Source organism: Phoxinus phoxinus, assembly GCF_949152265.1.
Source record: "Phoxinus phoxinus genome assembly, chromosome: 8".
Classification (NCBI taxonomy): Eukaryota; Metazoa; Chordata; class Actinopteri; order Cypriniformes; family Leuciscidae; genus Phoxinus; species Phoxinus phoxinus.
In genome coordinates, this window is record NC_136883.1 from 20,833,642 (window position 1) to 20,860,194 (window position 26,553).

Below are 26,553 nucleotides of genomic sequence, written 5' to 3' on the forward strand. Positions count from 1 at the left end.
GAATTTCCTTTATGTATGGAAATTATGCAGATGTACAAGTGTGGGGGTGGTAAGATTTTTTTTTAAATGTTTTTGAAATAATCCTCTTATACTCACCAAGGTTGCTTTTATTAGATCAAAAATACAAACAGTAATATTTAAGAGTGTTCGGATTGATCAGGGGCATCTTTACTAAATAAAAGTATTAATTTCTTGCTTAATCCAGACTTTTGAATGGCAGTTTACCTAAATGACCCACTACATCTGCTGTATGCATCCCACAATGCAATGTACTATACCATAAATTTCAGGTGTGACACAAACAGGAAGCAATATATCAACTACGATTTTTAACATCAACTCATTGGCTTTGAACCAAACTACTCATATACCATATAGAGATGTTCTCAAATCCAAATTGGACTGCTAATACATTTTTACACAACAGGATTCAGGAAGTTCATTAGTAACATACCACTGTTGACTATCATCGAATAGTTAGTACTGATTTACGTACTATTTTTCAACAAAATAATAGGCAAAATGTAGTAGTATTCCATTCCAGACAACCACAATTAGTTCAGATCACAAAATAATGGATTCAAAATGCAAAATAATTGAACGGCACTCACTGAATTAGACAGTCATACAACAACATGAAACATTAGCCATTGTTTAATGCTTATTGTTTCACGCCATTATTATTATTTTTTAAATAAAACAAGCAGATCCCAGAATATACAGCATAGGTTGCTAATATTCCATTGCAAACATATGCATTCATTCACGTTCTCTGTCCTTTGTCTGTCATAGTCTTTCGTCATGCCGCTGCATTCTTCAGATGGTTATGTGCGAGGGAGTTCGTGCTGAACATGCTCAGTACGTGTGACATTAAATTACGTTTGGCAGCCTGTACAGCATCCAAACACACACGAACCGAATCAGTCTCTACTCAAAGTCCACATTTACCTAAATGTGATGGTTCAGCAGGATTTCTGTGCAAATTATGACAATGGACAGAAACCAGCAGCTGGCGGAGACCATACCAACCCCCACCCACCACACACACACGGTTTCCATATTTTATAGGGACTGTCCATAGACATAATGACTCTATACTGTACAAACAGTAAATTCTATCCCCTACTCCTAAACCTACCCATTACAGAAAACTTTATGCATTTTTACATTTTCAAAAACGTTATTCTGTATGATTTATAAGTGGTTTTCCTCATGGTGACTAAAAATAATGTCCCCACAAGGTCAAAAACGTGCTATCTTTGTGGAAGAATTTGGTCCCCACAACGTAGGGTTTACCAGGACCACACACACACACACACACACACACACACACACACACACACACACACACACACACACACACACACACACACACACACACACACACACACACACACACACACACACACACACACACACACACACACACACACACACACACACACACACACAGAGAATAAACACAGCTGTAATTTCCTTCATCTTATCAATGGATATCAGAAACAATCACGCATTTAGATGATCTGACGGGCAGCTGTTGGACATGAAAACTGTCTGCCATCTGGTCAGACCTGAAGGCGAGACTGTGTGTGTATGTGCGCGCACTGCCTGAGGGTCTACAGTACTGCTGAGAGGGCGATAGTGAGCAGATATGAGTGATGGAGGGGGGAGGGGAGACATATTATCACTCCCCTGAATACAATCTAATCTATAAACAGCGACAGTCTGCATGTTGGTTTGACTGTTTTTATCTGCCATCAGACTACCTTAGAGTCGTTGACATAGCACGCTGCTTCTTGTTTCGGACTTGACTGACAGACTCGCATTCTTACACTGCAAGCTTAATGTTTGTTGACATTAAAGGAACACGCTGACTTTTTGGGACAGGAGCTTATTCACCGTATCCCCCAGAGTTAAATAAGTCCACACATACTCTTTTCATCTCCGTGCGTGCCGTAACTGTCTGACGCAATCACCGCTAGCCTAGCTTAGCACAAAGACTGGAGGTAAATGGCTCCAGCTAGCATACTGCTCCCAATAAGTGACAAAATAACACCAACATTTTCCTATTTACATGTTGTGATTTGTATAGTCACAGCATGTACAAATAACAAGGACACATGAGACACAGCCATCTTTTAACCGTATACATACTGGGAACGATATTCTCAAAAGGCGAAGCACTGCTACTTGGGCAGATTGATTCAGAAACATGTCGTCTTATTATAATGGAAAGGATTATTATTGCCGCTTCCATAGACATCAGTGTGTATTTTACAAACTTAGTGATTTTTAATGTCTGAAATCTAAAATTAACATTATGTGGTTGAAAACACTGAATAGTCGTGATATATGACAGCGCTGAGCGTGTCCGTCTCTGGCTCAGCCAACGCGCGAAAGCACGTTTGAATTTAGCAGTTGATCACGTGATGCACTGACCATTCTAATCACACCAGTGTGACAGTACGCTCCAGGGACCAGCCAAGACTGATCACACGTGCGAAAGGCTTAATATACTGATTCACGACCTAGCTACAGGGAACTGATTGAGATGCACCTTTAGTGGTAGAGGTCTCTTTCTTTACATTTGATCCCCTGCCCTTGAAAAACTCTCTGCACGGCCGTCAACTTTTTCAGGTTACTAACATTCTTTCAAATATATATTTTTTGTGTTCAATAGAAGAGAGAAACTCATACTCATTTGGAACAACACGAGGGTGTAAAAGATGACAAAAATTTACATTTTGGGGCAAACTATCCCTGGTTCCTTACTCAACCTGCGGTGCTGTAAATAACTACTACATAACCTTTATTATACTTACTTTAAACGCTCCTAAACCACGTGTTACACATGTCACAGCTGTGGTATGTCTTGAAATAGACTTGAATGAGTATTTGGGTGGATGTGAGCATATGTGTACGTATGGGTTTATGATCTGTAGTTTATAGTAGCTAGCTCAATTACAGCAGCTTTTCAAAAGAACCAGAGACGCTCACACAGCGAGAGACTCCTTTGTTTACTCCCTTGAAAAGGAAATCTTTTTTCATTTTAATATGTTTGGTGTGACAAAACCAGTAGGAGTTTCATTTTTCCCACAGAGAAATCCAGCAAGGCAGTGATTTCAGTGTCTGCCCACAGAAAGTCCAAAAATACGCCCATCCAGAACCGTCTCAGCCTACACGCCACTCGGATGATGTTTAGTAGACGTTTGTTCACCACTCCTCACACGGCATGCGTAAGTTCTCCGCAGTGCTAACAATTAGCGTCAGCATCGTGCCAAGCACACACTCACTAACATCAGCATAATACCGGTTAATGCTACTTTGTGATCAAATTTTGGTCTTATTTCTCACTAAATCCTAAAAAGGAACATTAATTAGGCTTTGAAAGCTTTAAAAGTCAAAGATACATTCAGCCACCTCTTCTAAGTCTTTAACCAAAGAGCATGAAAATTAGCGACAAAGAAAGTAGAATTATATGGACTTTGTAAGGATAATCTCATCAACTCTAGTAAAGTCCTGCTTTCACTAGCTGGTTATTATCCTCTTAAACACCTTTTGCTCTGATTCTAATCTCCGAGTCGTGTTGTTCACGAGGTTGAGGTTAATGGCATTTGCGAAAACCTGAAAAACATACGCTAACACTTTATAATAAGGTCTCATAATAATGTTTTGGTTAACATTAATGTTAAAAGCTGTTTTTTGAGTAATGAGGAAGTTTTGAGTTTTATAGTACAATGACCTCAATATTGTACAAGATTTTACAGGATAAAAAGTAGTCAGATTATATTACCTGAAATGTGTGTAATGTAATAGGTTACATTACCAACTACAATGTAATTTGCAATCAATTCCGTATTCACTAACCGTATTCATTATGACCATTGAAGTTTTTTTTCCAAATCACAAGATACTCATTTTCTATTATACATCATTATTATACATTACAATATTATATTTGATGTTTCATTTTGCATGTTACTGTTAGATGATCTCATGAGGAGACGCTGATACCTTGAAACGGAATCGCATATCTAATGGGATTTCCCTGTAGCCACAAGGCAGAATCTCTGAACATTTTCTGCTCTTGTTTATCAGGGGAAACCAACATCCCCTCAGGGTGTGCGTGTGTGTGGTTAATCTGAGGCCTATAAGCGCTATTGCAGTGAATGTATAAGCTAACACACAGCCGTCGATCATAATCCTCTCATTTCGCTGTGGATTTGGCTCACACACAGACGGTTCATCAAAAAACATCCATCCATTTTCCCACTCAAAAATAAAACCACCTCCGATGAAAAAGGAGTCTCACAAAAGACGCATTAACGCAAGAAGTGCGCAGACAAGTACTGTGACAATTAACACAGACTTGCACTGTAACATGTGTGTGACAAACTGCAGACTTGTCAACACTCGTGGGGAATATCAGCAGCCCAATTACTGAGCACCGAGTGGAAGTTGATTCAAGGAAAATGTAACAGTGATTTTTGTCGAAATCGTATTAGGGGTGCACGATATAAAAAAAAAAAAAAAAAAAAAAACTTTGCGATATTTTGTTTTTCTGCGATTTATACTGTGATATGAGAACAAATTGAATAGCTCTATTTGGAAAGAATTCTGAATAACTGAATAATAATTGAATAGAACAATTGGTGTGTTTTTTAGGGGAGTGAATATGCATAGAATATGATAAACAAATTACAAGCATAGATAAATACAATAGAAAAAAGATACACATGAAATAAACTGCTTTATGTTTTACAGTTAAGTCTTAACCGTTTTAGGTACAGAAATTGAATAATCAAATCTAAAAACGTATGGTCTTCACTCTATAAATTAAATTGTTAAAGCTTTAAAAAGTGATTTTCTCTTTGTATTTTGTTGTTTGATTAACATTAATGACACAGATAGCAGAATATTTTAGGCTGCTGTCATTTTAAGACCTCATACAGATCCAATATAATGATACGCATCTGTTTTCTTTCTCAATCGTTTATATTCATGTAAGCCATACACGACTGTGTTTACAAGGATACTCGCAGAGATGGGCATTTTAAAGGGCCAGTTCACCCAAAAATGAATGACTCACCCTCATGTCATTCAAAACCCGTAAGACCTTTGTTCATTTTTGGAAGCTGACCAATGGTGATCCGGCGTTCTGACGTAGAGCGTAAACAGTGTAGGAGACTGACACAGGCGAGAAGAAATTGTTGAACTTGTTATTTTTGTTTGTTTTTTTGCACACAAAAAAATATTCTCGATGCTTCATAACCACTGTAGTCACATGGACTATTTTAACTATGTCTTTACTACCATTCTAGGCTTTGAAAGTGGTTATTATATTGCTGTCAACGGAGGGGTCAGAGAGCTCTCCGATTTCATCAAATATCTTAAATTGTTTTCTGAAGATGAACGAAGGTCTTACGGGTTTGGAACGACATGAGGGCGAGTAATTAATGACAATTTTCATTTTTGGTTGAACTAACCTCTTAACATAATTGTGCTTGTATGTGTCCATTCAAGCACAAATACACACGGAAAAGAATGTGTGCGCACAGTAAACAGCGCGTGCGGTCCGAATTGACTTCTCTTTCGCATCATCTTGCGCTTTAATGGTTTAAAATCGCTTGAATGTTTAAATTGACAAGATTTAAAACACATGCAAATGATAAGCGTTCACTCTGGTTAAACTTTATTAAACAATTAACCAGAGAACCATGTGCGTTTCGAACCGCGGGGCATGGTCTGTACGGATCAACTCCGATCCCTATACTTGACATCGCATATTCTGCAACGTGACTATCATGGAGGTGCACATTGCAATTTCGATACAAATCGTACAGCCCTTAGTCAGACACCTTGAGTGCCATCTACACTACAGTTCTCCAGGCCATCATTACAGAAGACACTAACACTATGACACCAAAATGTGCAGCACTCTATACACAGAAGCATCTCTACTTTTCAATGCATATACTTTCCTTTTACAGCCATGATTCTTTATTTAAAATAATCAGGATTACTAAATCCAAACCATTAAACCTCAACTGGAAATTTTACGTTAACTATTCTGAAGAAAATGTGTAGCGCACAAGGCGTTATCGGTAGTTGCCAGTTGCTAAGGTGTTCTGAGTCTGTTTTAGCACGTTGCTAGGTTGTTATTTACTTTTTTTTTAAAGTTAAAATTGAGTTGTTTTTTTAAAGTAAGCAATCTTGCTTGGTTGCTAAGTGACCATTTTTCATAATAAATGGTAAAAAACGTTAAAAAGTAGGGATCGACTGATGAACCAAATACTTTCATTTTTGATAGTCGCCGATACGATTTCCGATACCTGTATCAACATTTGTATTTTAAAAAACAATATTGGGTAGAGAAACCAAAATAATTTTTCTTCAGTTATTTTCATGCTTAATTATGACTGTTAAAATGTATTCTGTTACTTTTACTGTTCATTCTATTGCTATCATATTTCCCTTTCATTTAATAGCAAAGCGAATATTCAAAATGTGCTTCACTGCACCGGCACAGTAATCACATGACGGTTTCCTGTAATAATGTAGGGAACTACTTCTTATACATAAATCACATAACATTTAATGTTTTCACTTATATACATGATTTCGATTTAACACATAAAACGACGCATGTGCGGAGTGAGCGATCAATCATGAGCGTGCAACAAAGGTGCTCTCTCTTTACCGTCAGTTTAAGTTAGTAATTTGTTCCATTTGAATATCTTTGCTATTGACATATCCGACCGAGCTACAATCTTTCCAGTGATGTCTGAAAAAGCGATGTGGTCGACAAGCTCACACATCTGTGCCATTGTGCGCTCAAACCAATCCGTATTTCGCTTATCAGTTCGCGCACAGCAACTTATAGGCATGAATATTTGTTCAATATTATATTAATTAGATTAAATTACTTCATTAGTTCATAGACATCCTTTTCTGATATATCCATTAAGCTCTCTGTTGTCAGTGTTTCTTTGTCTGCACACAAACACTGTACACACGCTGCATTGTGTTGGTTTTTGGTATTTGGACCTAATGGTCACATTTTGCAACAATGTTTCTTGCCGGTAAGAGCTGATAAGAGCGGCCATTTCTGTTACATATGAGAAACATCAAACTAAACGAAAGTGGACCGCAAACGGACGAGGCGTTTATATTTGACGTGCTCACCGTTGCTCTAATTTTTTAAACAACAGGGGGCGACTCAGAGTAAATGTCCTCTTAAACCATCAGGAAGCAGCAGTGAGAAGTAAGGTACACACGTGATGATGTTTATCTTTATTACACTTCACCAAACCCATGCTACAAAAGAACCAAAGAATTGTGTAAAACTCGGTAAACTTTGAAATGATTACTTGTGAGAAGTTGTGACATTAGAACCAAATATATGGACGAGAGAACATAATGTATAAAACTAAATTAAACAACTATCTCTTAAATATTTTCATAAACATTTTACTGCAACCAACGCACACTCAATGGCTAAAGAATACTCATAATGCACTGAGGGTCACAACGATTAATTCCCGCGTCTCGCCAGAAGATGACGCCTGCAGCCATCATCCATTCATTTTCCAAACCGCTGGTCCAATGTGATTACAGAGTAATATCATATCAATTTCTTTCCAATTGATTATTAAATTGTTAAATTTAGGTTTATACATGCTGGTTTCCATAAATATTTTCATCCTATACTGGAACTGGCAGTTTGCCAAGTGTAAAAATTATTATTAAACAGCAAGCACAAACGACGCAAAAGCAGAAGCCCTTCCGGCACATTCAGTTTAAAAATTCACTCTCTCGTTTTCATTCACTTCCTTAAGTGGACTATTAGTGGAGTAATGTAGGGAACAGTGAATGAGGGTTAGGGGGCGATTTCGAACACTGCTCAGGCTTTACTTGCGGGCTGATCTCGATCACGCGACTGTTACTACACAGCGCCGGGAGATCCAGTGAGAAAGCACTTGAATTCGCAGTAGAATCAATAGCATCACTGCGAGATCAAGTGATAACTGAGAAGTATTCAAATTCAACGCAAAATTCTCTATTATAAACCATAGATATCAGATCAAACAGCGACATGGAAACCAGGAGGCGTTGTGCTTGAACGAACAAGTTATAGAAAGCTTTTCAGTCCACAAATCAACAACAGCAGCCACGGATTTAATGTAGTGACGATATTACTGTAACCATGATATTGTGGCAGAAATAATGTTTTTACATTATTCATTTCAGGGTTCGTACAACCTTTTGAGTGTCAAATTCAAGCACTTCTCAGACTTTCAAGTGCTTTACACTTTTTCCAGCACTTCAAAGCTCTAAATATTATCTACGGTAATTTAAATGTTATTTTTTAATGTGATGACCAAACACATCATTTGTTCAACCTTCAAAAATTGTCAACATTTGCAGGAAAACTAACACTTGGTGGCAAACAAACACTTTTATTTAAAAATAAAAAAGACATGAAATGACTACTATAACCAGTAGATGGCGGCAGAGGAGCACATATATTTATATATATACAAATATATATTTTTATAACTGACTGTTGGTCAGTTGAGTCTATAGAAGAACAACGGTAGTCTACATTAAATAAGAGTAATATATATATATATATATATATATATATATATATATATATATATATTTTTTTTTTTTATTTAATTTTTTTTTTTATTATTATAAATTAGGGTTTTTGCATGTTACTATTGTTAATAAAAGTTAATTTTATCTGCATCTGAACTCAAGCTCAGTTCTTTTTGTCAACTGTGCATTTCCTAGACATAAACATATACTAATTTTTTATTTTATTATATATATATATATTATTTAATATTATATATTAGTAACTGAACTTATTAATTCAAGTCATTTTTTTATTAAATTGCCTTTGTTTGCATTCCAGCACCTGTCACTCCTACAAACGACTTCAAGAAATCCTTTAATAATGACCAAAGCCCACATGCTTCAGCATACTTGCAGCACAATACATAAACCTTTTATAACTCTCAGTCGATGGCAAGCTTTTCTACACAAATTGAATTTCGAGCTGATAATAAAACTATCAATGAAAACAAACGAAGCGTTTTCTGTGTCTGTTCAGCCACTGTAACGTTAAGACCATCTATCAGAAAAGCAATTGACACTTTTATTGCAGGAATGGTGGATTGGAGAGCACATGACGAGGAAGCCGTCTGCAATGATCCAAGCATCACCGATTCAGAGCATCGTCACAGAATTTTAATAAACATCAGCTTTCTGGCCTTTGGATTCTGAACACTTCACATTTCTGTTGGGTAACCTCGAGTTACACCATCTGTGTTCATTTTGGAGCTAGAACAATCCCATTATTATTATTGTAATCAATAATAATAAGAACAGCAAATAGTGATTATTTTTACATTTAAGGCTCCAATTCTGTTTTATTTCTTGATTTTGGCACAATAATAAACATTTTAATGTTTATTAATTATCAATATGTAACATGGACTGCAATGTAAAATGTCACCTATTGTTATATCAACTGATGGAGTTAATATTGTTTTGCCTTCCCTTACTAAAACACAAAGTACCCACACACTGGCTATGAATGGCTGTAAATATGAAATTAATTTCATAAACATGCACAGAAATGGTCGTGAATTATGTCAAAAAACACACTGACTTGTATTCGATACGGACCAATGTGCGGTTTTCCTTTGTATCAATCAACCAGGAATGCAATGCTAAAAATACGCCAAATTAAAAAAAAAAATGATAATGGCATAAAACAGAAAGCATCGTGAATCAATGCAACAAAAAAGGAGAGAAAGTAGCACAGGCGCTCGAGTGCGCGTTACAATGTAAGGCTGAACAACAAAAGATCTTTATTGCGTCATAATCGCTGTTACATTGTTGCACATGGATGCGTCGGATTTTTTTTTGATCGCGCTTCGTGTTTCCTCATAACAGCGTTTATGATTTGATCTCGTGTGTGTTTAAAGGCCCCAAACTCCTCCAGACACCATTTTGAGTGTCTCTGTGTCTCAGCTCTATGGAATGTCCAAATGCATGACAAGGGAATGAACAAAGTCAGCATGAAAAAAAAAATCCATCTCATTCATGGATCCGTCCGGAAAACGGCGTTAACCGATATTCTAAACTCGAATAGGTGCATTTGTTTTCTCTTCAATCGCCATCAGACAATATTAGAAAGAGCCTCACCATCACTAACACACATTGGCAGGAGAAAAGCATTGCTGCTGTTTGATGGTGGTGAAGCTCTAATGGTGGTTGGATGGTGTTTTCTGGACTTTGAAAATCACTACACTACTTTGGAAATCAAACTACATCAAATGTTACTTACCGGTATGCGAGGGTTTAAATAGGTCTCCCTGATCCAGTCTGTGATCCCGGTTTAGAGCGATCTTCTGGGTTGCTGAGGGTCAGTCTATTCTCCGCGAGTGTGAAGGTTTCCTCCTCCGGTTGATTTTTCAGGCTGTATGGAAGCACATAAAGCGATGGGGGATGGGGGATGCCAGAAGAGAAGAGAGGAAGGGAGGGGGATAGAAAGAGAGCGAGAGAGAGAGGGGGGCAGCTACATGGAAACACAAGGGGAGGACCTCCGTGTCTGACGCACGACTGAACGCAGTCACTCAGTGCACCATCATTCGCCATATGCACGAGCAAAAATCATCCAATATGGCCAAACACGAATGCATTCGTGTGCATGGAAATAAACCACTCTAAACAATCTATATGCATAAACATCCATGTATGTGTAGTCTATGTGAAAACAGCCTTAAGCGAAAGTCAGAAAAATGCGCATCCCCCCCCCCCCCCCCCCCCACCCAATGTACGCACTTTTTTTTTTTTTAGTGTTGGTGTATTTTAAGCAGGACATGTCGGGGTTTTATTGTTTTATTTATTACTGTTTTTCCGTATATTTTATTGATCATATATAGAAATATATAGTTTCTAAAAAAATAATAATAATAAAAAAAAATAAGTTGAGTTGATAGTGACGAAAATGTATTTGTAATGTATTTTTCTCAGGCAGCCTATGTGACGAAAATGTATTTGTAATGTATTTTTCTCAGGCAGCCTATAAAACGAATAATGCATAAATACCAATTCTATACTTTTACAATTGATATTACAGTTGTTGTTTTTTCCTTTAAATCATACATAATATACAATGATATACATTTATACAAATATATAAAGATAATTATAAAATAATAATACAAACAATATTTCATATAATATATAATAGCATTTTTTCGTTCGCGCGCCCTCTAGTGTCTGTAATCGACCTCTACACGAGGTACTAGAGATAGGGAAGAAAGTGGTTTAACAGGCTACTCGTGCAATTGAAACAGGAAATATGTAAACTAGTCTAATATTTCAACAAGTGGGGCAATGAATAAATCTTAGAATCATTTTGAATGGCCAATTTCCCAGTGAACCGGATAAAGAGAATTCGGCTCGGTTAGCTTGGAAAGAACAACAATGCCACCTTGTGTTTCGAACATGATATAGCTAAAATCACGTTTCATCTGTATCGCTTTTTCTTTTGTGTTCTTGAGAGATTATTTGAAACGTATGTCGAATGTATATTACATAAATTCCCTTACAAAAAGGAACTCAAATACTGAATAGTAGCCAATTATGTGACATGGTCTACGTTGGCCTTGGCCCTATGGCACGCCTAATTATATAACATATTACACAGTAGGCTACTGCAAAGAGCACAATGCTATTTCCATCATGGTTTAAACATGATATCGCCATAATACATGTTATTTCATGATAATTTGTTTATTATTTATTTAATGTAATTTCATTTTGACAGTAGGCTATAGAGACGAACGTCAGAGCAAATAGCAGAGCTCGAGTTATGAGATTAGAAACTCAACAGCGCCCTCCTCTGACAATGAACAGACTGACAGACAGTTTTATGAATTATAACAGTAAGAGGGATTTTACAAATACAGGACATTTGGATTAGAGTCTCTTACAATATTTTCAAAGCAGATTGAGGCTACAAATAACTGTTTCACCACTTCCTACACCACTTCCTACACCACTTCCTACACCACTTCCTCCACCACTTCAAAATGATTTTTGCCATACCATGGTATTTCCATGCTACTACTATAGAAATGTAAAAAATAAATAAAATAAAAAATAATATATATAAAATGCTCTGATACCATGCCGCGTGTGCACAGTGTTTGTGCCCAGACAAACAACAACAGAGAGTATGGGATTAAAAAAAGCCTGTCTATGAAGTAAATATATCTAATTTGTGGAATATTAAACGAAATAATAACGCCTATATAGCTGTGATGCGCAAGTGAAAAATGTGCAGTGGATTGAGCCCGTGGCATAGACGTGCAAGCTTGTTGAGCGCTTCCCCTTTTCATAGACATCAGTGGAAAGTTTGTTGATCGGTCGGATATCAATGGCAAAAAAGGTAAACCAGTCATGGATTCCTGCTCTTGATTGATGATCGTCCAATCAGCACACGTGCCATTTGGCTAAATTAAACATGAACTGTTTTGTGATTTATGTATAACGACATTTGCAGGGCAGGAAGTTTCATGAACGCAAACATCCCATGCGCGCCCCCCCGAAAACCGCGTCTCAGACTGTATGATTTGGAAAAAGACGACTAGAGTCATCAGCTTTAGAGATCAGCTTTAACATGTCTGGCTCATTTTATTTCGGTATCCTTTGGCATATACTGCCTCACATTAACTTGTGTTCACCCACTGCCCCCTAGAGCCTATATTCAAACTTGAATATTACATCCTCTTTCTTTGAAAGCTTGACATACCGTATTATGTCAATCTTACAACAACCAGCATACAAGAGAAAAAACAAACGAACAGCATAATCATATCAATGATAGTAACAAATCAGCCTTCCCCCCCTCCCCCCTTTTTTAAGGGCAGCGATCTGCCTACACCCTTTACAATTATCAAGGATGACTCTTGGTTTCACTTCACGTCCTGTTCTGGTAACACAACATGGAGCAGCAGAGTTAGTGTTAGTGTCTGTCTGCTTAGGTTGATCCGTGGGCACCGTGTGTTGAGTTCTCAAAGATATCCCAGGCCCGGCAGTGATAGGCTGTGCTTTATCTTGCAAAAGGAGACGACGATTCCTGCCCTCTGCAGTACACGCATGGTAAGACCTGAAGGTGTCAGCAGGTTTAATAACAACAGCAGGCTTCCAGTTACCCGACTCCTGAATTCGGACATGGTCCCCAGCCCTTCGTGTTGTAAAGGGTTTAGCTGACATGTTGTAGTACTTTCTTTGATACTGTTGCTTTTGTTCACACCTGGCATGAACACTGAAAGTTTCAGGCTGTAGCTGTTGGCTGGTAGTTGGTAAAATGGGGCATAGACTTCTGCTCATCAGTTGGGCAGGTGATCTGAAACCATCGCATCCTCTGAGGTGTTCCTGTACTCCAACAGACTGAAATATGGGTCTTGTCTGTTTTGCTTTGTCCATTAGTGATTTGCTAATCTGCACTGCCTTCTCACTGAGCCCATTGCTCTGTGGGTAATGCAGGCTGCTCGCGACATGCAGAAAGTCCCACGTCCGAGAATTTTTTTAGGTGAATTGACGACACAATCTCATGAAAGTGCGTATCTATACCACAAATGTTATTTCTCGTGCCATTTATACGCCCAAAATGTTTTTTTTTGCATGCATATGCTATAAAACCCTTGGGTAGGATTAGGGGTGGGAAGTGCATTCGTATTACACGCCATAAAGTGCGTATCATATGCACGCGAAAACTGCGTATCATATGCACGCTAAAACTATTTTTGGCATATGAATGGCACGAGAAATAACATTCATTGTAAAGATACGCACTTTCATGAGAGGCCCATTGACTGACATAACCTTTTCACGAATCCCATGTGCTGAAAATACTTTTTCAGTTTCAGGATCACTGCTGTGATGCTCTTGAGCTGTAGTAAGCTACGACCACTATGTAGTCATCACTATTTCAAGTGAATAAATCAGTAGCGACAGTCTGCCATGGGTGGTTTGGTATAGGATGGGAAATGAGTGGCTCTTTTGCATTGGACATATGACACTCAAGACAAATGGAGCACTGTTCAACCATGCTAGCAATCTGCCAGGCCAGAAGAGAATGTCTCTAGCACATTGTTTGGATTTCTCAATTCCCATGCGGCCTGCATGAATGCGTTGAAGCATCTCTTTTCTCAGCTGCATGGGAATTACAATCCTTTCTCCTTTTGAAGACCATACCGCCCATCTCCGATAACTCATCCCTATGATTCCAGTATTCTAGGATGGCTGTAGGGCATCTCTTTGTTTCGGCTGGCCATCCTTCTTTGATTACTCTCCTAAGTGTGGACGTTTGGGCATCTCTTTCTGTTTTTTTCTTGGATATTGCTGAGCTTCGCATCACTGAAAGAGAGAGCACTGAGTACGGTATGTACTTCCATCTCCTCACTGAGGCTGTGATCAGGGCAAGGCAGCGATTTTCTTGACAGCGTGTCAGCCACTGGAATATTTTTCCCAGGGATGTGTACGATGGTGAAACTGTACTTTTGCAATTGACACATCATCCTTTGCAGTCTTGGTGGTGCTGCAGCCAGTGGCTTTCCGATGATCGCTTCCAGGGGTTTATGATCGGATTCCACTGTTATGTACCATCCATAAACATATAGATGGAACCTTTTGCAACCCCAGAGGATAGCCAGAGGGTTGTTCCATAAAACAAGATTAGAATACAAGCTTATTGTTGGTTGATTCTGTTTCATAAAGCAAACTTAAAATAGTTCAAACTCAGTTACCCTGGCAACTTCTGCTGGGAAACTAGCCTGGTCCAGGGCAGGCTAACTGTCAGGCTAAGCCTCAGTTGTTACACAGATCCTCTAACACAGACCAGGAACACAATGACTGACACTCTCTCATACCATTATTTGACTTTATTAACCACTATCAGTCCAAAAATAAATATATAGTAAAGAAAATCAACTTAAATAAGGCTACAGTGATACATGAGACAATATAGACCTACAAACGTGTTAAATTGTATATGAAATGTTTATGTTAACGTTGTTATATATATATATATATATATATATATATATATATATATATATATATATATATATATATATATATATATTCTTTTTTATATAAACAATTGATAGTATACACTATAATTTAACACGTTTGTCTCATTTATAGCATATATATATATACAGGTGCTGGTCATGTACTTAGAATATCATCAAAAAGTTGATTTATTTCAAGAATTATTGAAATAATATATTATATTCAACTAATATATTATATAGACTCATGCAAAGTGAGATATTTCAAGCCTTTATTTGTTATCATTTTGATGATTATGGCTTACAGCTTATGAAACCCACAAAATCAAAATCCCAGAAAATTAGAGTATTACATGAAATCACACAGTAATTACACAGTAATACCATGGTCATTGAACCAGGTTTTGGTATTTTGGCAGTGTGGGCAGGTGCAAATCCTGCTAGAAAATGAAGGAAGCATGAAGTGCTCTGAAAATGTCCTGGTAGACGGCTGCGTTGACTCTGGATTTAATAAAGCACAGTGGACCAAAGTCCTCTTTTCTGATGAGTGAGAAAAGTGCTGTGAACATCTGCAAAACATCTGCTGGTGTTGGGCCACTGTGTTTTCTGAGGTCCAAGGTCAACACAGCCGTCTACCAGGAAGTTTTAGAGCACTTCATGCTTCCTGCTGCTGACCAACATTATGGAGATGCAGATTTCATTTTCCAACAGGACTTGAGCTACCAGTACCTGTTAAAGGACCATGGTATCCCTGTTCTTAATTGGCCAGCAAACTCGCCTGACCTTAACCCTATAGAAAATCTATGGGGTATTGTGAAGAGGAAGATGTGATACGCCAGACCCAACAATGCAGAAGAGCTGAAGGCCACTATCAGAGCAACCTGGGCTCTCATAACACCTGAGCAGTGCCACAGACTGACCGACTCAACGCCACGCCGCATTGCTGCAGTAATTCAGGCAAAAGGAGCCGCAGCTATTGAGTGCTGTACATGCTCATACTTTTCATCTTCATACTTTTCAGTTGGCCAGCATTTCTAAAAACCCTTTTTAAGTAATATTCTAATTTTCTGAGATAGTGAATTTGGGATTTTCATCAGTTGTCAGTTATAATCATCAAAATTAAAAGAAATAAACATTTGAAATATATCAGTCTGTGTGTAATGAATTAATATAATATACAATTTTCACTTTTTGAATGGAATTACTGAATTAAATCAACCTTTTCATGATATTCTAATTATATGACCAGCACCTGTATATATATTATACAGGTTTTCTTTTCTTACTGGCTGAATGTTTTGTGCACAAGATTTAATTAGATAGTTTTAAAGATTTATAAATACATTTCTCATAAATTTTTATGGTTATTAGAAGAATGTTACAATCTAAAATAAAATAAAAAAGCTTATTAAAGCAGAAGTTAAAATCACAAAATTTTTAAAAAAATAATTACAAAAGCACAGACTACATTTTAACTAGTAAGATGAATCTGAGCTTAGTAATATTAGCCTACATTTGATTTACCCCATTGCTATAGTCCCTTTACAGTTATTTCTATCATAAAAATACACTTAATTGTAGGTTTAAAATTCTAAATAAGGCACATCTAATGTCCAACAACAAATATTTTAGCATAATATATTTTATTATGTCTTTCAATTCAAACACATTTAACACAATTATACAAATGGACAGTTGTTTGGACTTATGGACTTATATAATAATGGACTTATTTTTCCTTCTACTTTTTTCTTTTGTAATAATACCCAGCAACACATAGCCTAAAAAACACATAATTAGAACAATAACCAATAAGTACATAGACACTTTTACAAATGAATAAAGGGAGAAAATTAAACATTCACATATTTATATCAACCTCTTATAATGACACATAATTCCTAAGTTAAGTAATATTATTTAAATATCAAATATTCAATTTAAAAAATAAGTAAATAAATAAAATAACAAATAACTAGAATTAAAATGGAAGGAAGGATGTAGGAGTTAATGTAGGCTAATATGTATTCCTTTATTTTATGGAATATTCTTTGATTTTAGAGTTGCACATATCTTTTCAAAATGTATACTTTTGCTCTTAATTTCATGTTATCCTCTCCATAAAGTACTGTATAAACTAAATCTAACCAAACATTCTTGCTTTCTCCAAAAACACAAATATTGTAAAATTACTGTAATTCTCAGCATTCTAAATAAGTATAAGTCATCTTTATTAAGTAGCTTAGGTCCTAAACCCAAAACTATATTTTGTATCTTTTATATTTCTTTTATATACTTTTATAAATTATTCCCTGAATTACTTCTGTTAATTTTTTTTGTTCAAACATAAAGATAAATGATTACATTAGAAGATTTTTCTGGTGTTATAAAAAAATCACATAGCCTATTCATTTCCCAAGCAAAATGTATATATTAGTCAGAATTATTGCACTCCTATTTGGCGCGCATGCGTGTGTGGAGTTTAGCAGTAAAATGGAAATATTTGCACGACTTTCTAAGATTTACAGATGGAGAATATTCCTGTGAAATGGACGTTTTGCAAACACCATATATCAAACGCATAAACCAGCACAAAATATATGCTGTTTGATGGTGGATCGATTTGATCTGTGATCGACCTCTAGGGCTGCACACGTGCACACGCAGTTATCTAAACCTGGATCAAATTAGTGGGATTGCGTGAACTTGAATGACCTTTTATGAAACCGCTTTAGCCCCCAACTTATTTGTTAGGTTTATTCAAGTCGGGTTTTTGAGTTTAATCCCTGCTTTTCTTAGCGTCTTTTATGGAACAACCCTCAGGAGCTCTTTCTCGATCTGAGCGCAGCTTATTTCTGAGTCGGTGAGTGACTTTGAGGCATATGCGAGTGGTTTACCTTCCTGCAGCAACACTGCACCTAATCCATATTTGGAGGCATTCACTTGCAGTGTGAGGTCTTTGCTGGTGTCAAATAAGGACAACAGGTCCTTGTTCCCTGGTAATGATGCCTTTCATCTTTTGGAAAGCTGCATCATGTTGCATGTCCCATGCAAACTCAATGTCATGCCACAGTAGTTGTCTTAGATGTGCATTTATGTCTGAAAGGCTTGGTGCAAACTTTGAAAGACCATGGCAATTGACCGTTCGCAAAAGCCACGCCCCTTAGTTATTGTTACTACGCCCGTCAAACAATTGAGAACCATAGGCATGGCTGGGTTGAGATCCATACATTAAGTGATTGGTTTTGGAGTAATGCAGCGACATATCCTCCAGGGCACGACAGAAAGTATAGACAGAATAGCGCACGGGAGCACATGCACAAAACAGTTTTGTAAAATAATATATCAATCATTTTTATTTGATCATATATCATTTTACAAAACTGTTTTGCACATGTGCTCCCGCGCGCGCTATTTCAGTCACAAAACTGCAATCAGAGGACGCGCTGAAACCATCAACTCTCGATGCTGTTCTCTTCATTCATAGCTCGTAGCCGACTGAGAAGGATATATGTGTGTAAATAGTTGTGCAACTGCGCGAACTTTGTTTTGAAGTTTAATGTTGGAGTTCCAGAGGAATTTGTGACTGTGTACCTGTTCAACCACATCAAAGTTTCGTAATTAGTAAGTCCGTGCTTTTTCTCTTTTTTTCCCTCTTGTTTGCTGACTTATGAGGGGCAGCAGTGCCGTAGTGAAACGGTGTTTGTACATGTAGGCTGTAGCCTATTTTTTAATAATAGTTGCAAGCAATCATAAAATACAGCAAGTTTTAAGCCCGTGCAGACCTCACTGCCATAGGCGCATCATTGCACTATCTTGCTGAAATCGGAATGTTTGACGGAGGTCCTTCTCCTTAGTTACAATTGCTGAGCTAGGATTGGACGAGAACCGTAAGAGGGCGGGGTTTTGCGAACGGTCAATTGACCATGGCAAGAATTTTTTCAAGTTCAGCACGATTCTTAAAGGTCCGATGACATGGGGTTATTATATTATTTTATAATGTTTCCTGGCTTGCCCTTATAATGTTAGTATGTTTTTTAGATCAAAAATAATCATAATTTAGAAATAAAAGGCATTTTTCCTAGCCTGATTTTAGCCTCTGATTTGAACGCTCTGTTTGAAGGGGCGTGTCTGTGTGAGACTTCAGTGTAACCGGCCACTGCTGTGATTGGCTGACATGCTTGCATATGAAATAGCTACTTTACATGTGAAACTCTCTCGAATACTTTTGCTACAGCTATTATACGTTTTTACTATTACAGCTATCGAGATTACCGAATCGTCAGAAGTTTTTTAAGTATTTAGATCTATTCCCATCACATAAAATGTTGCCGTGATGAGCATTGCGCAAGCAGATGACAGTCTGTTTTTGATCGCGAGAATGAAGATCTTATCATGGCAACGCAGTTTCTGCACTCTCTCTGCTTTCACCAATGCAAACACGATGATGTAAATACAGTAAGAGCTTCATGAGTGTAACTGCGTCATTGATTTCATAACGAGTTTGGCAAGTGTCCAGATAAACTTGATCGCGCTGTGTGGAAAGATTGTTCTTTGATCGCTTTCTGTATATAATTTATTCACAATTTAAATAAGATTATTTTCATCCTACTAAAAGAAACGATGTGAAGTTGATATTTTACTCACTGGCCTGATTTACTGATACATAAACAGTATTGAATGATTTTGAGAGAAAGATTAACGTTACCTGTCTGAACTTGAACAATTGCACATCAGAAAGTGTTGCTTGTATAACGTTAGCTCGATCGATGTATTTTCAGACGTTCGCCGAGGCCAGCTCTGTATTGACCCAAGTTGAGGAAACAGTCGTCGTTGAAATGTTTGCCGCAGACATGCAAAACTTTGGGAGAGATGTGTCTGCGCATTTCCAGAGAAAATTAAATTAATCCACTGGTTCTTCTGGGGCTTGGATGAAGGAACTAAAAAAAGGCTTCGGTGTTCATTTGTACATCCAATTATTGAGCAATTATTATGCTTCGCTCGCTCAAAAGCCATGACATCTCTCGTGGACAAACTAAAATCGCGCGCACGGGTTCCTACTTCCTAGCTCATTTTCTCATGGACGGGAAATATTCTCTGGGACTGGGCGGGCAAAGCAGAGAAAGGGGAGGTAACATTTCTCCTTATGACGTTATAAGGAGGAGATTCAAGCTCAGCCCGATTGAGCTTCCACTTTCTCAAAGGCAGAGAAAAATAGCAAAAGCTCGATTTACACTGATTGAAATTTCTAGAAACTTGGGGACCATATACAGGCTAGGGGAACTCATATTAATGTTAAAAAACTTCAGAAAGTGAAAAATTCATGTCATGGGACCTTTAAGTGGTGACATCTCTTTTATGGCATCCACCTAGTGGGGGTCCGGTTTGATTCCATCTTTGCAAAGACGGTGGCCGAAATAGCCGAATCGGAACGCAAACAGTTCTTTTCTTTGGATTTTAACCCACATTTTTATCCTTAAAGGGCACCTATTATGGAATTTTGAAATTGTACCTTTCATGTAGTGTGTAACATGTGAACAAAAACATCCTGCAAAGTTTGAAATATGAAAGTGCACCGTATATAAAGTTATTGTCTTTCAAAAGTAAGAGTCGACTCGGAGTCATTTTTATGAATCGTTAGAAGACCAAAGCTTTTTCTCTGACTAGATGACGTCAACTTGTCAAGTTATTTGAATACGATACGCCCACTTATTGCGCTCCAAGGCCTGCCAGGGAAAACTAACTTGAAAACTTAATGGCGACGAGACAAAAGCCAACTTTTTTCATCTGCCCAAGGAGGAGCATTTAAAGACTAAGTGGCTACAATTCATATAACTATACCACAGAAGTATAGTCCGAGCCTTGTGCTTTGTTCGCGCCATTTTGAAGACGATTGCTTTTTAAATGCAATCAAACTTGGATTCGCGAGCCGGCTGATATTGAAGGAAGGTTAATTTCTAAGTGTATTTGCATCAGCTTCCTCCTCCGTATCACAACCTGTAAGTGTTATTAATAATTGTTGCTTTTATATTTTATGTAGCATGTTTTCGGAGTTGTCTTAAAGAATAGAGTAATACCTCGTAGTAACGTAACTGCATTTTTTTGTTTGTAAAAACGTTATGTTTATGCATCGGGCTAATGCAAACAAAGACTGATTGTGCTTTTACAATATGAACTCTGGGCTATGCTCGCTAACATAACATTTTTTTAGTTTTTTTTTTCTTATTTTTAGTTTTTTACTACAAACTACAAAGCAGTGGACTATAATCATTATTATAACACGATTTAATTGATAAAAGCATCATTGTACTCCGTGTTAAACAATAAGTATTATCTCTGTAAACACTGCTGGGTCATCTGACCAATCGCAGATTAGCGTCGCGCAAAGGAGGGGTTTGGAAAAATGAGTCGTTGAACGAATCATTTGGGAGTCGGTGAGCAAATCAGGTAAAAATAAATGCATATTATACGAAAACAAAAGTGTTTTTTGACATTGCATGCACGTAAAACTGTTGTTGGGGACTCCCTAAACAACATTAGGAACATTTTAAATGTCATTATAGGTGCCCTTTAAATATATTATTTTTATTACGAAACCCCCAAATCGTCATATCTTGAATATGTTGTTAATTTCCTCATTTTATATGCAAAAATGTTCACCCACATGCAAAAGTCGCTTAAATCTCCATTGTTTTCCTCTTTTTCTTGTCGAATTTAACCCTCGTTTTATCCCTCAGACTTGTGAATAAAAAAAAAAAAAAAAAAGAAGCATTTTCTTTATGTATTATGATGAATTATTCAGTTATTTAACCGTGTAAGTGCTTTTCTCCCCTGTGTATATAATCTTATATTATGATGTACTCAAACCCATGATATTTATGTGTTCATTTTTTTTGTCATTATGATTGTTAATTTTTGAAAGATACAACGATGGTATCTTTCCCTAATCTTTATGTAACTATAAGTTCTGCAATAACAAAATGATATGAGCAACAGGTGCACTAACATCAGTAACTCGACAGGCCTAGAACAGTTTTTCTCATCGTTTGTAGTGTCTGTACAATGGAGACGGGCAGCTGTGAGAAGATCTCGCCTTTGGAGAAAACTTGATTTTATTCTGGGAAAATTCAAGCACCACTCCTTGCAAATTAAGATTACCCCCAAATGAATTGCATTGCTAGCCCACCCCAACACTTATGCACAATAATAATGATAAATGCTGACCAATACTTAATTATATTACTTTTTTTTTTTTTTTTACTGAAAATGATATATTTTAGTAAAACAAGCAAAATGTACAAGTCAACAACACATGAAACAAAGCTTTATTCAAACGTATCGTTCTAACAATCACATGCTTACATGCAGTGACCCCTACATCATACTGCCATCTCAACACAACGGTTCTCATTCTTCAGCTTTATTCTGATGAATCAGATGACCACCGTGGCCACCTTCACCTGTCTCTGCTGTCCATCATGTCCCTCATTGCTGCAGTCAGACTGGAATCTGATCATGGATGGGAAAGGGACATCGAGGCTCTCCTTGCATGAGTACACCATCTGCCTCATCACCTCACACAGAGAGCCTGAACAGAACCCTGTGAGGCTCGTCTCAACAGCAAACACTCCTATGAGCGAAGCATATAGGCATATAGCCTTTGGCATGCTGAAAACACACTGGTGCTCTATTTTCTTCACAGCCAGAGGTGACCCGTGCCTTCGTGCCTGAGGTTGTTGCGTCCTGCGCTGTGCATCACAATCTGAGGCAATAAGGGCCGGTGGAGTGATGGAGGGTCTCATCCATGGCACCATTTCCAGGATTCAGCTCTGGGCTCCCCATCCTCAGTGCTCACACCAGCCTGCAGAGATGTCATATCCAACAAAAATGCACAAACATAATACAAAAGTAGTCATTTTAACAGCACAATGTCATTTGATTTGATTTGAGTAACAAAATTATTTTACTTTATATGTGTGTTTCAGCCCCCCCCCCCTTTTACCCCACAAATGCCGCCGTCATCGGGTCCTGCTCCACCACAAAAGATCTGCAGCAAATGCACAGATATCAAGAATCAGAAAAGTGCTGTAATAGCTCTGTTTGAAATTACAATACTTAAAATAAACTACAACTTAAGATTTAAATACATTTTGTTTTTCGTTTCTGTAGTATACTCACTCAAAGCCTTTGATGGCAGCATTCCTTCATCAGCCACTCTCCACTGGATAAACACACATCTGTTCAGCTGTCCCTGTAACATCCACACAAGATTCACGTTACGTCTGTGATTTATGTGCTCAAAAAACACACATGTTCATCTGTCCCTGTAACATACAGAAGATTCACGTTAACTCTGTGATTTATGTGCTCAATACCACATTTAGATGTTGAGGTTGTTGCTGATGTGTTAACTCACTCTTTATCCAACATAAATGTTCCTCAATTTATCAACAGTAGCCTACTAATGGACAAATAAAATAGATAACTTATGTTTAGTTACTTTATAGATTAGTTTATTTACCTTACAACTCATTTATCTCATGCAAACTGTGTTGACAACAGTGAATTCTACATAATAGCACACATTCGTCATTTAGATGTCTATTTAATGTTGTGATATGCTCATCTACAATACGTATAGAATATTTTCCTGTCAGATGTAAATAGACATTTAAAATAAGCTCCCATGTTAGTTTTACAGAAAAATCACAACTATACTATATACGTTCTAACGTCTTTACACCTTCAACAATTCAACAGATTACAGTAGTTGAACAAATGTGATTTTAACACAAGGAACCGTGTTTACTCACATTTGAAAACACCCGCGTAGCTGATCTCTGCGATGTTCGATTATGACGTATCCTCTCCCGTGGCCTGCTGGGATAGAAAAGTATCCATCGATGGGTGCTTCAGAATCTGGGCAGGAGCAGAAGGTCATCCGGGAACTTCTCGCCTACTCTTTATGAATACTGATGTTTCGGACATACTACTCCTTTCACGTACTGTTTTCTCCTAGCTACTATAAAAAGGTAAGTAGGCATATTCAAACGCACTATATGTATACGCACGTCCGAATCTTGCGAGAATTAGTACGTCACCCAGGTAATTCTCGCCTACTCTTCTATGGATACTAAGGATTCGGACATACTTGTTCGCTCGCTTACTGTCTTTTCCCTTCTATATAGTAGGGAAGTATATGGTTTCGGACACAGCCCAATATATCATCCACAATGACCACCACTCCAGGCAGACCTTCGTTAATCTAATCTATTTTCTGCTGAAAAATGTCCCGGGCTGAGATAATGCCAAAGGGTAGGCGACAAAATCTGTATCTTTTAAAGATCGTATTTAAAGTGGTCAGTTCCGAGGCTTTTACCAAAAGCTTGATTGCCCAGTAGCCAGATCTAGCATCCATTACACTGAAGTAACAGGCTACTGCCAACTTTGGTGTGGTGTTATCTAATGTAGGCAGAGGATAGTGTGGCTATCAGGACAGAGGATCCCGTAGATCCATACAGACTCTCAGCTTGCCAGTTTTGGGCTTTTCAACAACGCACCAGGCATTTACCCAATCTGTCGGCTCTGTTTCTTTCACAAGGAGACCTTGCTAATCCATGGAATCCAGCTCCTCCTCCAGCCGGTCTCGCAGGGCGAAAGGAAATCTATGGAGGTATTTCCTAGATATGAGCACGGAGATCATCCGAGAGTCTCCTGTGTGCCCAGAATTTCCTGTCTATCCTGAGTTTCCTAACTGCCTAGATACGACCACTGAGGTTGACCTTGAACTTCCTGACTGACTCGTCTCGGCCAGAAAGGCCATTCTAAGTTCACGGCCGAGAGTGCCACGATTAAAGACTTTGCCTACTTTGGCATGAACATTTCCCCTGGATGTCATGCCTGGCCTGTTATGGCCACGGAGGGCATTACTGAACTCTCTGCATGATCTGACACGGCAATATAATCCAACCCTAACCTCTCTGTGCTTTTTGTTCCAGTTTCGTCTACAAAGCCTTGGTGGGTTTCAGTCCTGCCTGCCCTGCCATGGTGGTCTACTGCTACGCCTTGTTTGTCTTCAGCTCTACCTGATCTGCCGTGGTGGTCTTCAGCCTCGTCTGCTCCACCGTGGAGGTCATAAGTTTCATCAGCTCAGTTGAAGTCATCTTCAGTCAGTCTGCTCCGGCGTGGGGGTCTCCAGTTCCGCCTGCTCCACTTTAATTGTCTTCACCTCTGTCTGCCCCACCATTGGTGGTCATCAGCTCTGCCACGGGCTTGGCCCTCCTTCCCTCCCCCTATTTCACCTCCACTCCACCTACCTCCTGGACTGTTTTGGAGCGTCTGGAAGCTGCTTCTTTGAGAACGGGCTCTGTCACGATCCCGGTGTTGTGACTGTTTTGCATGGACTTTTATGTTGAATGTTTTTTATGTTCATATTGTTTCATTCCTGTGTCTTGTTCCTGTGGCCATGTTTGTAGTTTTCCCTGTCTTTCCCAGGTGTGTCTTGTTACATGTTATCCTGTTAAGATGAGGCAAGTTTATTTATATAGCACATTTCATACACAATGGTAATTCAAAGTGCTTTACATAGAATACATTAAAATAATCAAAATAAATAAGAAATATTAAATATTAAAAAAATAAAATAAAACACAGTACAAAACAGTCAGACAAACAGTGGCACAGTGGTCATTCATTAAATGCACAGCTACACAGATGAGTTTGGATTGAGTTAAGCTTGTTTGGCCCTCTGTAGCCATTGTTTCACTTGTTCTCTGTCAGTTTTTAGATGTAGATGATTACTGTTTATGCCCTCATTCCGTGTTTCCTAGTTTCTCTTTTAGATTATGAAACACTGACTGCATGTGGATCCTTTTCTCTGCCTGTTTCCTTTGCCTGCCTAAATGCCCAGCTGTAAAAAAAGAGTAAGCCATACTCTCTACTCTTTAAAATGTTCTTAACTGTTGTTGGCACTTTTTGTAGGCTTATTTAATTTTCTGCCTGTTTCTCTAAATGATTTATTCTTTATCTCATTACATAAACTTTATGACTGTTGACTCTTCTGTAAACGTCAAACTGTGACAGAAAATACTCCCTGCTATGACACTGAATCACCACAAGAGGGAAATGAGGCTCTATTCTCACTGGGCCAGAACATCTGGTGGGCTCCACCCAAAGTACTGTGCCCTTAGCTTGGGAACTATTTCAAAAGTCTCACTTTTTACTTATGTACCGTACCACAAGTGACATAACAGAGCATTTAATTAACTTTTAATGAGGACAATGAAACTTTAATTTGATTAAATATGATCCTAATTCAGAAAAAGGGGTTCCCAAACAGGATTATTTGATATTGTTCTGGTACATGGTGTGAATGTGTCAAATAAAACAAAATATTATTAAATCACAAGATAATACTATTTCAGACTACTTCAAAATTCCATGCTGTTTA

At 37.9% G+C, this 26,553-nt stretch overlaps 2 protein-coding genes across 4 annotated transcripts in view; both read right to left on the minus strand.

The window, feature by feature from the left end:
• Positions 1-10,710, minus strand: part of fam168a (family with sequence similarity 168 member A) — a 57,536-nt gene extending 46,826 nt beyond the window's left edge. Inside the window, exon 1 of one of the 3 annotated variants that reach the window (XM_079620372.1) lies at positions 10,364-10,710. The gene's annotated coding sequence lies outside the window, so the exon portion shown is untranslated. The remainder of the gene's footprint in view (positions 1-10,363) is intronic. The other 2 variants (XM_079620371.1, XM_079620370.1) reach the window with 2 other exon arrangements.
• The window catches only part of relt (RELT TNF receptor), a 470,714-nt gene that overhangs the window by 202,674 nt on the left and 241,487 nt on the right, over positions 1-26,553 (minus strand). The gene's annotated exons all lie outside the window — the stretch shown is intronic.